Source organism: Nicotiana sylvestris, chromosome 9 (assembly GCF_000393655.2).
Source record: "Nicotiana sylvestris chromosome 9, ASM39365v2, whole genome shotgun sequence".
NCBI lineage: Eukaryota > Viridiplantae > Streptophyta > Magnoliopsida > Solanales > Solanaceae > Nicotiana > Nicotiana sylvestris.
The window spans coordinates 146,132,306-146,147,483 of record NC_091065.1 but is presented as its reverse complement, the minus strand read 5'-3'; positions in this window follow the sequence as shown (position 1 = coordinate 146,147,483).

The window sequence follows — 15,178 nt, the reverse complement described above, 5'->3', positions numbered from 1 at the left end:
TCTGTACAAGTAGAAAACGCATAATATATGGCCTGGCCTTCCCCTCTAAGGCGACCTCTACCTGCCCGACCTCCACCTTGAGCTGGCTGGGTAGGTGGGGTGGTAATTGGTGCTGTAATCATAGCCTGAGGACCTGGTAGAGCACAAGGTGCCTGAGAAGTCTATGGAGGTGTACCCCTCCTAAGTCTGTGGCAATCCCTTACCATATGGTGAGTGTCGCCACACCCAAAACAAGCTCTCGGAGGACGTGGCCATTGTAGATGGCTCGGGCCAGGTCTACTGGGCTGACCCACTAAAAGAACCCCGTGCAAGAGGTGCACTATACATTAGCGGTGTATAATAAGGCTCCTAGGGCCTAAGAGTAGCAGGAATACCACTAGCGGTTGGATGTGTTGAATGAACAAGGTGACTCACATAGCCCCTACCATGACATACTACAATTGTGGCACGAGTACCACTATAAGTGCCAGACTCTCGAGACCTCTTGGCTTCCCTCTCATTTCTCTCCCGAGCAAGCATACTCTCCACTCTCCTAGAAATACTCACAACCTGTTGGTATGAAATATCCATCTCCACCTTCCGGGCCATGCTAAGGCTGATACTTAGGTGGGGCCCCTCGATAAATAGATGGACCCTCTCTTGAATTGTAGCAACCAAGGTTAGTGCATGCATAGCCAAATCACTGAAATGAACCGCATACTCTGACACAGTCATAGCACCCTGGCGTAACTACTCAAACTTTGCGCGCCATACATCTATGAGACTCTCGGGAACATAATCCCTCAAGAACACATCCGAGAACTGAGTCCAAGTAAGTGAAACTACCTCAGCCGGACTACCTAACTCATAAGAACGCTACCACTGATAGGCTGCTCCTCTAAGCTAGAACGTAGTGAAAGAAACCCCACTCGACTCTGCTACACCCATAGTACGGAGGATACGATGGCACTCCTCAACAAAACCATGGGCATCCTCTGACTCCAAGCCACTAAAAGTAGGAGGGTGGTACTTTTTGTTCCTCTTGGGCCTGAACTGCTCCTCCTTAGAAGTTGTTGCTCTAACCTTAGGCCGAAATGGGGCTACCGGTTGCACTAGTATAACCTCTAGAACTTGATAGACCTGAAACCACTGCTTAGGGGTGCGGGCGACGGGAGTCTATCCTCCTCTCTCAGCCTAAGATGTGGAAGGAGCAAGTGGGATCAACCCTACTTGAGCTAAAGTGCCAAACATGCTCAGAAACTGTGCAAGGGTCTCCTAAAGAGCTTGTGTAGTAACAGGCATCTCAAGTGCCTGTGCTCCGAGTGGTGCTACTGGTGGCTCCTCTGTAGTAGCTTGCGTAGGTGCTTTGGCTACACCACGTGGACATCCTCGGCCTCTACCCTGGCCCCGGCATCTTGCAGATCTAGTAGGGGGAGCGGGTGCCTGGTCATCTGATCCGACTGTTCGTGTCCTCCCTATTTGTGAGAGAATATAAGATAGAAGTTTAGAATTTCAAAGTCAGCAATTTCGCACGACAAGGAATCAAAAGAATTGAAATTTTCCTATCAGTTCCATAGCCTCCTGAAGATAAGTACAGACGTCTTTATACCGATCCATGAGACTCTACTAAACCTATTTTTGTGACTCATGACACCTATGAACCTAGAGCTCTAATACCAACTTGTCATGACCCAAATCTCCTTCCATAAGATGTTGTGGCGAAACCTAGTCTCTATGAATAGGTAAGCCTAACAGATTACGAAATAACATAAATGAAAATAGAATTTAACAACTAGACTGTAACAGATAACTATAAAATGACAAAATGCCTCTCGGCATGTACAAGTAACCCAGCACTAAAGTATACACAGTATTCCCAAGACCATGTAATCATAAATCACAAGCTATAGAAGAAAAACTAAGTATCTCTATATACCAAAGTCTAAAAAGTACGGAAAGGTAAACAACATAGGAGGGAATAGAGGGGGACTCCGAGGTATGCATACGTGGGCAGATATACCTTGAAGTCGCCACAATCTCACTACTTGCTATTATTGAGGCTGATAAGAGGTACCTGGATCTACACACAAAACATGTGTAGAATAGTAGCATGATTACATCACAACAGTACCCAGTAAGTAATAATCCTAACCTCGGTCGAGTATTGATGAGTTCAGGTCAGGGCCCTACTGGTATAAAATAAATAAGGCAAAAAATTTAGCAATGTAATAAGAGGTTGGAAATTTAATAAAGAAAAAACCACATAAAAATAGCAGTACAGCACATAGGGATAAACAACAGGGGCGCTTCCGAGATACCATCTCATAGTCCTAAAAGTAAATTCTCAATAGGAGATCTCCCGAGATACCGATTCGTAGTCCCAAAAGTAAATATGCAAGGAGATCTCCAGAGGTACCATCTTGTAGTCTCAAAAGTAAATGTGCAGGGGGTTTTCCCGAGGTACCGCCTCGCAATCCCAAAAATAAATATGCAAGGAGATCTTCTGAGGTACCACCTCGCAGTCCCAAAAGTAAACACACAGCTCGAAACTGATGAATGCAACAATTAACAGCAAGAATTCTACAATTAAGATTGATACATATCAAGGAAAAATAGGAAATCAGCTACGAATGTCGCACATATTTCAAATAAGCATTTAAGACACGTAAATATGTGATATTAAGTTAAACATAATAACTACACATCCTAGTATAACTCAATTAAGATGTAACAGGTTACTGCTCAGTAAAAACCGGATTTTACAAAAATTAGCCTGTGTACGCACTCGTCACATCGCGTACCTGGTGCTTACATATCATAGAAGTATCACAACAGTACCAAATCCTAAGAGGATTTCCCTCACACAAGGTTAGGCAAGTCACTTACCTCGAACCAAGTTCAATCAATCAGCAAGAATGCCTTTTCCATGATTTTCCGACTCCAAATGGCCCAAATCTAGCCAAAAACAATTACATACTATAAATATAACTAGAAGAAATTAATCTAAGAAGTGAAATCAAGACTTTAACAAGAAATAAGAAAATCGCCCCAAAAAGGTCAACCCGGGCCCACGTCTTGAAATCGAATAAAAGTCACAAAATACAAACACCCATTCACCCACGAGTTCACTCGTACCAAAATTCAATTTTTGGTGGCCCACTCTCCTTGTACCTGGTGCAGGAGCAAATTTGAATTACCAATCACCAACAGCTCCTGAATGTTCATGTCGACTGCCATATTGAGTCCTAGTATGCAGGCTTTATACTCTGCTATGTTGTTGGTGCAGGAAAATCTGAGTTTAACAGACACCGGATAATGCTGACCCATTTCTGATACCAAAACTGCTCCAATGCCTACTCCTTTGAAATTTGCAGCTCCATCAAAGAACATCCTCCAATTGTCATATGTTTCGGAAATATCCTCCCTTACGAATAACACTTCTTCATTAGGAAAATATGTTTTTCAAAGGCTCGTATGCTCCTCCCACCGGATTTTCAGCAAGATGATCTACCAATGCTTGTCCCTTGACCGCTTTTTGAGTTACATAGACGATATCGAACTCGCTTAATAGTAAATGCCATTTAGCCAACTTCCCAGTAGCATGGGTTTCAATATGTACTTTAGAGGATCCATCCTGGATATGAGGTATGTAGTGTAGGCACAGAAGTAATGCCTCAACTTTTGAGTTGTCCAGGTCAAAGCACAACAAGTGCATTCCAGCAGAGAGTATCATGCTTCGTAAGGTGTAAACTTCTTGCTCAAGTAATATATGGATTGCTTCTTTCTCCTCGTCTCGTCATGTTGTCCCAAAACACATCTGAAGACTCCATCCAATAGAAATAGATAGAGTAGTAAAGATCATCCAGGTTCTGGCAGGACTAGAACTGGTGGTGTGGACAGGTACTCCTTGATCTTGTCAAAAGCCTTTTGACAATCCTTTGTCCAACTTGTTTCGGCATATTTTCTTATCATCTTGAAGATGGGTTCACATATAACTATGGATTATGCTATGAAGTGACTGATATAGTTGAGACGTCCTAGGAAGCTTATCACATCCTTTTTGCTCTTGGGTGGTGGTAACTCCTGAATAGCCTTGTACTTTGGACGGATCCAGCTCGATCCCCCGGCGACTGACGATGAATCCCAATAATTTTCCTACGGGAACCCCGAATGCACACTTTGCCATGTTTAGTTCCAAATTGTACCTCCTTAGCCTATCAAAGAACTTTCTCAGGTTCGCTATGTGATCTGCGACCCTCTTGGATTTGATAATGACGTCGTCTACGTATACCTATATTTCTGTGTGTATCATATCATGGAGGATGGTTGTCATGGCTCTCATGTAAGTGGCCCCAGCATTCTTCAGACCAAATGGCATCATCTTGTAATAGTACACACCCCACAGTGTGATGAAAGCTGTCTTCTCTGCATCTTTTTCATCCATCCAATTCTGGTGATAACCTGCGAAGCAATCTACAAGTATTGGAGTTCATGCTTAGCGAAATTATCGATCAGGATGTGTATATTTGGCAGTAGGAAGTCATCCTTGGGACTTGCTCTGTTTAAATCCCGGTAGTCAACACATACTCGGACCTTCCCATCCTTCTTCGGAACTGGCACATTGTTAGCTAACCAGGTTGGGTACTAAACTACCCTAAGAACTTTGTCTTTGATCTGTTTGGTAAAATCCTCCTTGATTTTCAAGCTCATGTCTAGTTTGAACTTTTGGAGTTTCTACTTGACTGGCGGACACATGGGATTAGTAGGCAACTTGCGAGTCATTATAGATGTGCTCAAATAGGTAATATCATCATATGACCATGCGAAAATATCATCAAACTCTTTTAAGAAGCGAATGTACTCTTCCTTCTCGGTTGGTGACAAGTGAATGCTGATGCGGGTCTCCTTGAGGGTCTCGGCGTCTCCCAAATTTACTGCTTCGGTCTCGTCCAAACTGGGCTTGGGCTTATTCTCAAAATTTTCGACCTCTCTAACAATTTCCTCGGGTATCTCCTCTTCTTCCTCTGAATCACTATGCTCATGTTGTGTGGACTCATTACTTGTCACAGTCACTAATTCATCAGGAAAAGTAATAATAACACTATAGAAAGGAAAAAATGTAAAGATAGTAGTGAATAATAAAGGGCAAATGCATTTGATTAAAACTTAAAAATCGTCCAGACAAAGTACGACTCAATGAATCAAGCATTTATTTTGAAACAAGTAAAGCTTAAAACAAAATTATGGGAAATCTTAAATGCCTAGAATGGCTATAGAAGTAAAAATCTACTAAGCTACCCAGGGACTCGGTGGGCTCGGGATGGTGTGGCGGTCCAGTTCCTGAGAACGACTCCCCTCTTTACAGTCTGGATAGTGAGGCCTTCTTCCTCCTCCTCCTAAATTATGGCACTACAATCCATGTCTTCATCCTCCAAGAACAAATTCTTCAAACCAGCTAGTGCTTCCTCTTCTACAGTCCCCCGTGTCGTATCAGCTTGGTGAAAAGCTTGTTCCAAATGTGGCACTGGCTTCTCAAGAGGGTAATAGGGTCCATGCCATGGAGGTGACCAATCCTTGTACTCCTACCATGTGTACTGGTATTCGAGCCCAAAGGTGGTACCATGATTTTTCAGTTGTATTTGTTTAGTGATACCTTGAAGGTTCTTTCCTAACCCTTTGCTAGTTTCATATCCAAACCATGCTAGTATGCTTTTTATTTTGTTACTCCATCACTTATCCTTTTCGATGGCATTGACCCGTTCAAGGTGATGATAGATTTCCCCTCCTAGCCTTCTTCTATGTCCAATGACCGGGATGGTTTGACTAGTGTAAATAGGGTTACTTCCATCCCTGTGAATGATTACCTCCTGACGGTTCCATTCAAACTTCACGGCTTGATGTAGTGTGGAAGGCACAGCTCCAGCGGCATGCATCCATGGTCGTCCCAATAGAAGATTATATGAGTCTAGTATGTTAAGCACCTGAAATTCAACGTCAAACCATGTTGGCTGCATCTGCAAGCAAAGGTTGATTTCCCCGATTATGGCCCTCTAGGACCCATCGAAAGCCTTCACATTCATGCTTCATATCCGTATTACATGGAAACCTTTGTCCAACCTTTTCAAAGTGTCCAATGAACAAATATTTAGGCTCAAACCTCCATCAACCAAGACCCTGACAATGAACTTGTCTTCAAATTGCACCGTAATATGCAATGCTCGATTGTGATTCAACCTCTCAGGTGGTAGTTCATCTTCATGGAAGATAATTTTATGACTTTCTAGTACTTGCCCCACCATATTGGCTATTTCTCTGCCAGTGATATTATTGGGTAGATAAGACTCACTCAGCACTTTCATTAAAGCATTCTTGTGTGCCTCTGAATTCTGCAATAGTGACAGGATAGATATCTAAGCAGGGCCTTTGTTCAGATGGTCAACAACAGAATATTCTATTGCCTGTACTTTCCTCCACATGTCATCTAGCCCGGTCTCAATGATAGGCTGCCTAGTAGTGGCCTCCTTACTTAAACCTCACAAATGTTTAGGTGTATAGACTCTTCTGGTTCTAGTAATTCCTTGTGCAGCGTTAGATTCCTCTACCTTGGCCTTCCCTTTTCGCCGAGCCTCAGTGACATAATCCCAGGGTATTGTTTTTGAGTTGAATGGGGGTGTGGTTGATACTGTCACTATGAAGGGTGTGACCACTTCTATCTTAAATGGAGCGGGGGTGGCCGCGGGCGGAGCCACCTCTACCTCGATTAGTGCCTGAGTCTGTACCACAATATGAGTAAGTGTGACTGCAACTTTAAAGTCATCGCCTTCTCGAATAAGCCCAATCGACCCCTCAGGGTCCCATTCTTTATTCGTCTCTATCACATGTACACCATCACCTCTATGATCAGGGAGGGGATTGTTGCAGACGTTAGGTGCGGCTTCCTTCGCCTGTATGACCTTGTTCTCAATTAGCGTTTGGATCTTATCCTTAAATTTTTGGCACTCAGTAGTGGTGTGCCCTTTCATACCGGAATGGCACACACAAGTTTTGTTTGGATTGATCCATTGGGATGGATTCTCTAATGCCACGTCGAGGACAGGAGTGATGTAACCCGCGGCTTTCAACCTTTCATACAATTGGTCAATGGGCTCAGCAATGGCGGTATATTGCTTGGGTGGCTTGCAGTCGAAGTTGGGTCTTGCTCTTGGATAATTTTGGCGAGTTGGTGGTGATTGAAAATGGGATGGTTGGGAGTTATAGGTGTGCTGGACAGTGTCTGGTTGGGAATATCTGGGGGATGAGTGTTGATATGTGGGTGGTGGTGCTTGGTATGTGGATGGAGGTGTTTGATATGTGGGTGGAGATGATTGATAGGTAAGTGGAGATTTTGGGCCCTGGGCCACCATTACTACCCCAACATCTCTCTTCTTCGATATGCCACCTGATTGTAGTGCCTTATTTATGGCTTGTAGTGCCTCGAAGTTCGTTACCATCCCGCTCTTGATTCCTTCTTCGATTCTTTCTCCAAGTTTGATGATGTCAGAAAATTTGTGATTTTCGATAACTATCAACCTCTCATAATATTACGGATCCTGTGCTCCAACGAATAATTTATTCATCTGTTCTTCGTCTCTGGATGTCCTGACATTGGCTGCTTCCTACCTCCAACGAGTAGCATACTCACAAAAAGTCTCAGTAGGTTTCTTCTTAAAGTTTTGAATGTAGAACACATCCGGTGAGTTCTCTATGTTGAACTTGAATCGATCCATGAAATCCGATACCATACTTACCCAATTGAATTATTTCTTGGGATTTTGGATGATATACCAAGACAAAGCATCCACAGTAAGACTCCTCATAAAGAGCTTCATCCAGATTTTGTCATCTTTCCTGACCCTAACAAGCTTGTCACAATAGGTCTTTAGATGAGCCCTAGAATCACCTGTGACATCGAACATCTCGAACTTGGGAGGTTTGTACCCCTCAGGCAGTTCCACATCTGGTTGTATGCACAGGTCTTCATAGTTTAAACCTTTTATTCCCATGTTGCCTTCAACACCTTGAACTCGGCTTCTTAACTTCTTTAGTTCTTCAGCCATATTTTTAATGAGCAGGTCCTTCTCGAAAGATTCCGGTATATAGGATATTGATTGGGTAGAGTGAGGTACAATTTTCACATATATAGGGTTGCTTTGATGGGTTCTAGGGACTTGGGTGTAATGATGGTCATTGGTGGAGTTTTGGGAATCGGGAATAGGTTGTGGTGTGTCTTAGGGAGTGTGGTAAGTGGTGGTTTGTGGGTACTGAATTGGTTGATGGTGATGTTGTGGGGGAGTTGGTATTGGCAGTGGATGGAGATTTTGGGGTGGAGTTGCGTGTTGATCCGGTGTGGTAGGATTTTGTGGATGTTGGTTTTCTGTGTTCTGGGGAGGTATTAGGTTCTTTGTATTTCGTTGGTTGATGACGGGGACATTCAGGGTGAGTGACAAGTTTTCCAAATTGCGGACCTGCTTAAGTTCTCCTTGCAGTTCCAATATCATTTGTTCTAGTCTCAGGACTAGATCATTTGGGGCTGGAGTACTATCTCCATCTGAGGTTTATGTGTTCTCAATATTCTCCTTCCGGATGCCACTTAAGTCGTCCATTTTTGCTTTTGCTTTGCCTTTTGTATTTCTTGGAAGAGGAGGAGGTGGAGGGCCTCTGGATCTGGTATGATACGCTGATGAGGCCAGTATGAGTGAACCAACCTAACGGGGTGGGAATAATAAAAATAAGGAAAAAACAAAAAAGATAACAAATCAGTGGGGATCCTGAAATGTTTGTAGTATTTAAACACATATTGGGAAAATGTAAATTTGTGTCCTACTTTGGGAACCTCGTTGTGCCCGAGGTAGGCCTAGCGACAAATAAACTTGGAAAACTTTTAATTCCAATAAATGCTTCATTTCATAATATAAAAATAGACGAATCCCAAAACGATGCTAAGATGAAAAATAAGTCACTACTGGCACTTGACCTTATTACATTTTAGGAAAAAGCAAATAAATCTAGCTTATTTGGTCCCAAAAGGAACTTCCCTATATTCAATCTTCCAGACTCCATCATATAGATCCCCCAGCTCGTGCAGCCCCAGCAGCTAGTAGGCTCTAGCCAGATGTCCTTCTTCAACTCCTTCAGCGTTCTAGCAATTTTCAATCCTCTTTATGACTTTACCTTCCAGCTCCACGATTCCTCGCTCCAGATATTCCAGTTTCCTGTTGGAAGTAACTACCATTTCTTTTTATTCCTCGATCAGTCTTACATTCCTCTCATGTATTTCCCGGTGTTCATTATTAGAGTCGTGGACCCTCTTACGCAGCCTGTTGTATTTGACTTGAGCTTCAGCTTCTTCATCTATGATTTTATTCCCTCGACCGGCCCCTGGTATCCCCATTCCTTTTAGATTGTCCTCTAATCATGTCGGGTAGAGAGGATCGCGCCCTGCGTGATACCTATCTGGATCAATGGTGTTCTTTTCCATAATGATTTTGCAGTGCCACATGTGCTGAGCTTGGCACTTGTAAGGGACGTCGTCGTCTTGAAAGTCAGCCCTGAAATGACTGGTCTTGAAAACCCTTGGTACAACCTATTTCCTGTCTGCTTGCCTCATAACTCGGATAGGGACATATGGTTATATCCCTCTCAACCCGATCAGAACCAAGTGCGGAGCATCCCTGGATCTGATGATGAGTTCGTCTGTTGGGAACCATTCAAACATCCATTGCACTTGTTCGTCGGTCAGATTGTCGAAGAACTCTACCCATTATTTGGCACTTTCTAGCTGAGAAAATCTGTCTGAAATCCGCTTGGGGTGATGGAAGGCAATATGGTCATTCCAAGCCCTTCGCGGAAATTCTTGGCGATAGTGACCCTTTTGGAAATGCTCCAACAACCATAACTGCAGCAACAAATTACAACCCTCGAAATGCTTGACCCCTCTTTGACAGCGCTCCAGATCCCTGTAGATGTTAGCTATGATCATGGGGACTATGGTATATGTCTGTCCATTAATCCCTTCCATCAAAGTCTTGGCGACCATGGTCAACCTAGTGTGGACTCTTCCCTTTTTCATTGGGAACACTATCAGGCCTAAGAAGCATACAATGAAAATGAACCCTCTGCGGTGGATGTTACCCAGAGAAGTGAGAGAGATCTCATCTTGGTAGGTACGAAAAGACTTGCTATGGCCATACCTCTCATACAGGTATTCGAAAGGTATGTAAGATTCCTTCAAGCACACTAGGTCGACATTCTTCTTCAGCCCTATCATCTTTAAAAATACCCTGCCAGTACGATTTTCTGGTAGCAATAGCCCGGGACTATCCCAAGTTAATCCTGCATGCCCTCCAATTTCTTCTAGAAGCGGTGTCATTTCTATGTTTCCGAAATGAAACACAGCCATTTCACTATCCCAAAATAAAGTGGCAGCTTCGATCAACTTGTTGTTTGGCTTAATATCTAGCAAGGAAGGCAAGTTACCCAAGTACTTTCTCACATGTTTCTTGTCATTTGAGGAAATGTCCTCCCACCAATCAAGCAGCAATAGTGGGATGTTGCTAACCATACCGAATTTGGGGACCTCGTGCCTTATTTTTCTGCAAAACAAAAGGGTTAGGCCTTACCCCCACCAGACTCGACTATTTATACATTTACGATCAGCATATCGGCATTTAGTTCCCTAAATTAATGCACAGAACGTGATTGTGTCCGTTGGTATTATGGTAAACCCGATGGACTTTTGGATAAGGCTTATCTTAAATGATCATTATGTGGACAGCATATTGGGCCGACTAGGTTTGACCATGATGCATGCACAATTTTTACTAGAGTAAGGCTACTATGGGGTTTTAGACTAGCACCCTCAAGCGGACAACTTGAGGGGGAAGGCATAGAACCGTCGACTACACCGCTGATTGACTGGTTTTACCGCAAATAAGCATTTCCGAATTTAAGGGTGGTAAATAGGAAGAGCGCAACCACTCATTTAAGCGTTGCTATAGGATTTGATACGCACGAGTAGAATATAATATGGAGCATGATTTATACATCAATTAATAACATGTAGTCAAGTATTTTCACGTAGGAAAAAAATGAATACAGTATTTAAATAATTGAAAGACAGTTACAGAAAAAAGAAAACAAAGAGACAAGTCAGTTTCAGGGATAAAGAATCATGAATGCTTAAAAGAAAACGGACAGTTAAATTCAAATAAAGGAGAAGGGTACGGGATAAAGCATGCTTAGACTAATTCAAAAAAAGATAAGTCGTTATGGTAAGAGCCTAAAGGTATCCCCAGTAGAGTCACCATGCTGTCGTGACCCCTTTTTCTCCCTCCCTTTTTACGGGGAGGAAAAGGTTCGGGTTTCGACGTTTATGGGGGTGATAACTCATTTCTTTTTCGGAATTGGGTATTTTGAAGAGTCGGCACCTAACAAATTATGGTGCGTTAGGGCACCTAGAGAGATTTGCATTACCAGAGATTTAGGGTAAGGGCTCGAAATGACCTCAAGGGAAGGTGTTAGGCACCCTTCTTGGTCCACAACTGTAGGTCCTGGCCGAACTTATATTTATGAATTATTCCATTAACAAATAAGTAGTTGAAACAAATAATGGCAAGTAAAGCACGTTGGACATTGTATAACTCAAATAATAAGACATAGATTTCGAACAAGTTGTGTATATATAGAAAAAGTAAGCAAACGGATTTTTGGAAAGGAGGGTCCTAAGTTGGTTAGCCTACAGGATCGCCCCACGCAATGTCCGGTAAACACTCCTCAATGAGGGTCTACACGTGACATTAGCGTGTAGTCATCATATCTATATCTATCCTCCCCTCCCCTTGGTCATAGCCTAAAGCGTTCTAATAACCTTGAACATGTCCTATGCGTGCACTACAGGTCCCTTCCTTGTGGTCTTAGAGGTTTTTTAGGACCTCTAAGGCTGGGCAGTTCTAGACAACCCCTAAGGTGTTTAAAAGGAGAAAATTCTAGGCGACAGGCTAGAACAATTTAAGACTGCATATAAATCAAGTTAGAGGCTCACATTTACCTCCTCAAGCATATCACATAAGTGCACGTCTTCAAACAACATTAAAACACTTAAGAAAACAAATCCTAGAACATGATATCTAAGTGAGTAGAGGTTATAAAGTACTGAATTAGGATAATATATGAAGGATCCTATTTAACTTGCCTACTGATTAAACCTGTTAAATCTGAACAACTTCAAGTAGTAGAAATACAGTTTCGGAGTTACAGAATTTAAACTCACCCTATAGGCTTGCCTAAAGGCTGAATAGTGGTGTCCCAAGAGCATGATAACTATGTTTGATATAGTAAAACAATGGGCAGATTTTAAAAACAAACTCTTGAATTCCTATAGGCATGCTTTCTAATAGTGAATTAGGCAGTACCCGAAAGAATTCATTTAAGGAAAACAAACCACTAATTAGACTAGTTTCGAAGTGAACTAACATGAATTGAACTGACTTATTTGAACTAAATTGATTTTAGATTTATAGGCAGAATCTCTGATGTTGTTCCCTATAAGCATGATATCTAGTTATTAAGAGATGATGTTAGAAACTTGTAGGCATGAAAACAAATGTAATTACCCGTTATAACAGAAGCTAAACTGGATAACAGTCTATAGGCATGGTATCTACTTGTGAAATTGATTTTAAAACCTATAGACAAGATTTATATTATCGGAACCACTTGAAACCTATAGGCATGATCTCTAACATAGTACGGCAACATAGCAAATAGAAAATCCTATACGCATGGTTTGTATCCATATTACCCCACAAATATGTAACTACCCACCACTTTTTCATTAATCACTCCAATTTTCGTTTACAAATTATTACAAATCATATTAATGAATTACATAAATAGATAAAAGAAAAAGAAAAAGTTACACTATAGGGAGCCTGAAGCAGGCTCAAGTGATTCCCCAAACCTCCAATAGCCTCAAATGCCAATTTCATAGACAATATCATTGTCTAGGTATGTTAGAGTTCCCTAAGGATCTCAAGGATCCCGAGCAGTGCTCACACCTAGACTTTGTAACCAAATTGAGTAAGTGCAATGTGAAAGGGCCAGCCTCAGTGTGCCAGAGTTTAGACGGATCTCAAAAGGATCCCAAGGCAGTACACACATTGGAGGGGGCAGAACCTAAGGACTTAGGAGTAGAGTGAGAGTGCTTGACATAGTTTGAAAGGGTTCAGTAGGAAAATAGTGTTAAAAGAGATTCGCTTGAAATAGTTTTGTAAAAACAACATAGGGAGTTATTAAATAAGATAATTTTGAAAAGGGTAAGGTGATCAACAATCAACAAACTGAATACAGAACCAGAAGAGGTTTATCAGTACTTTAATACATGGACTCAAACAGGTACATACATTCACTCAGTGGTAATGGGGGATTTGGGGTAAGTATAGGGCACATAGTAAGCACCCATGCACATGGGTATAGAATCAGAGAAGCCTTGAAAGGGGTTCAAGTGATTTTAAGGTACAACATGAACTTCAGAGTTAATACAGAATCAAATAGACTTAGGATAGCCAACTACTTTACATAGGAAGGTGCATGCTAGAAATCAGAGAAACATAGTCACATTGGGGTATACTAAAAAAGGATTCATAAGCAGGCTAATCCTGAGGGGGCATATTCAGAAGCATGCAGTAAAGAAGACCGTGAAGTAGACATGTTAGTTGCAGGTTGAACAACAAAACCATAGATAGAAGCATATTAGAAACATGACAAATTGAAGTAGTAAGAGAAGCATATTGTTTTGGGACTTGAATTGAAATTAGAACATACCAGCAAAGAGATAGTAAACACAAAGTGAAAGAGAACCCAATACTCAACATTGGCTTGCAGCTGGCTAACTTAGAACAGTAGTAAGTAACACAAAAGAGAGCAGAAAGCTTTGAGTGTGAGAGAGAGAGTTTTTTTTAACCAATGTGTTCGTGTCTTGTGTTAATAAAAAGCAGGGTACTTATAGTTTGAAAACAGGTAGAAAATAAGGCAAGAATCAAAGTTAAGCAATAATTATGGAACCATGTACTAATAAGAATCAAATCAAGCAAGTACTCCCTTAATTAAGAGGTAATCAACCAATGGTAAAGAGAAGGACATGTTTTAAGGAAAGAAAATCAAGTAAGTCATTATGTACAAAATAGACAATTAGGGGTAAATACACAAGGGTTCAATTAAGGAAATAGTTAGTGCATAATCAGCAAATAACACAGTTAACCAAATAAGGTAAGAAAACTAAATAAGGTTGCAGAATATGGAAATAATCGAGAATCAGCATATAGCAAATCAGTGAATCATGGACTCGAAATAATAATGATTTAAGGAGAATAACATAGGTTTCCATGAATAAGCAAATAAGCCAAGTTTAAACAGGAAGAATCGATGATCTAAAGGAAAGTTTTTCAAATCAAGCCAAGCAACAGGGAACTCAGAATCAATCCAAGAGAGAGTCATGAGTCAGTGTTTAGCATATAAACAAAGTGAGATAAGGGTAACCAGAGGTCGACACATAACTCTAACAAGCACGAAAGTTAAACAATACTAATTTGATGAGAGAGAGGCAAGTCTTGAACAGTCAAGATGAACACAAGCACATAGAATCGATGTAAGTTAGGCTAAGAAACTCAGTATAAACATATTCAAGGCAAGATGGTCACAGAAACTCAAAAACGAGAACCGATCAGTCATGATGATACATAAAACCAAACGTAGAAACCTACAAAATTAGGGCTTTCAACATAGATGAGTTAAAGGTGTAGTAAAATCATAGAATCAGTCAAAATGTGAAAGAAATAAAAGTTTAAACACAAAGAATTAGATAAACAATGTTTTAAAAGAAGTTTCGAAAACCATAGTTTCAAAAGAAGATGAAAAACACTTGAAACCACATGATTTTTGTAAAAAACCTCAAGAGTAGTGTAAAACATTCAAGAAACAAACTCAAATCGTCCTATATCTGTACAGATCTAGGAGGTATAGAAAAGAAATTAGGGTTTCAAAATAACCTAGAAAGAGACGAAGAAACTTATCCAGAAACCCAAGGATCGTAGCAAATACGGCATGATTTTGCTTGAAATCACACTAGAGTAGCCAAGAATAGGCGGGTGATGAACCCTAGATG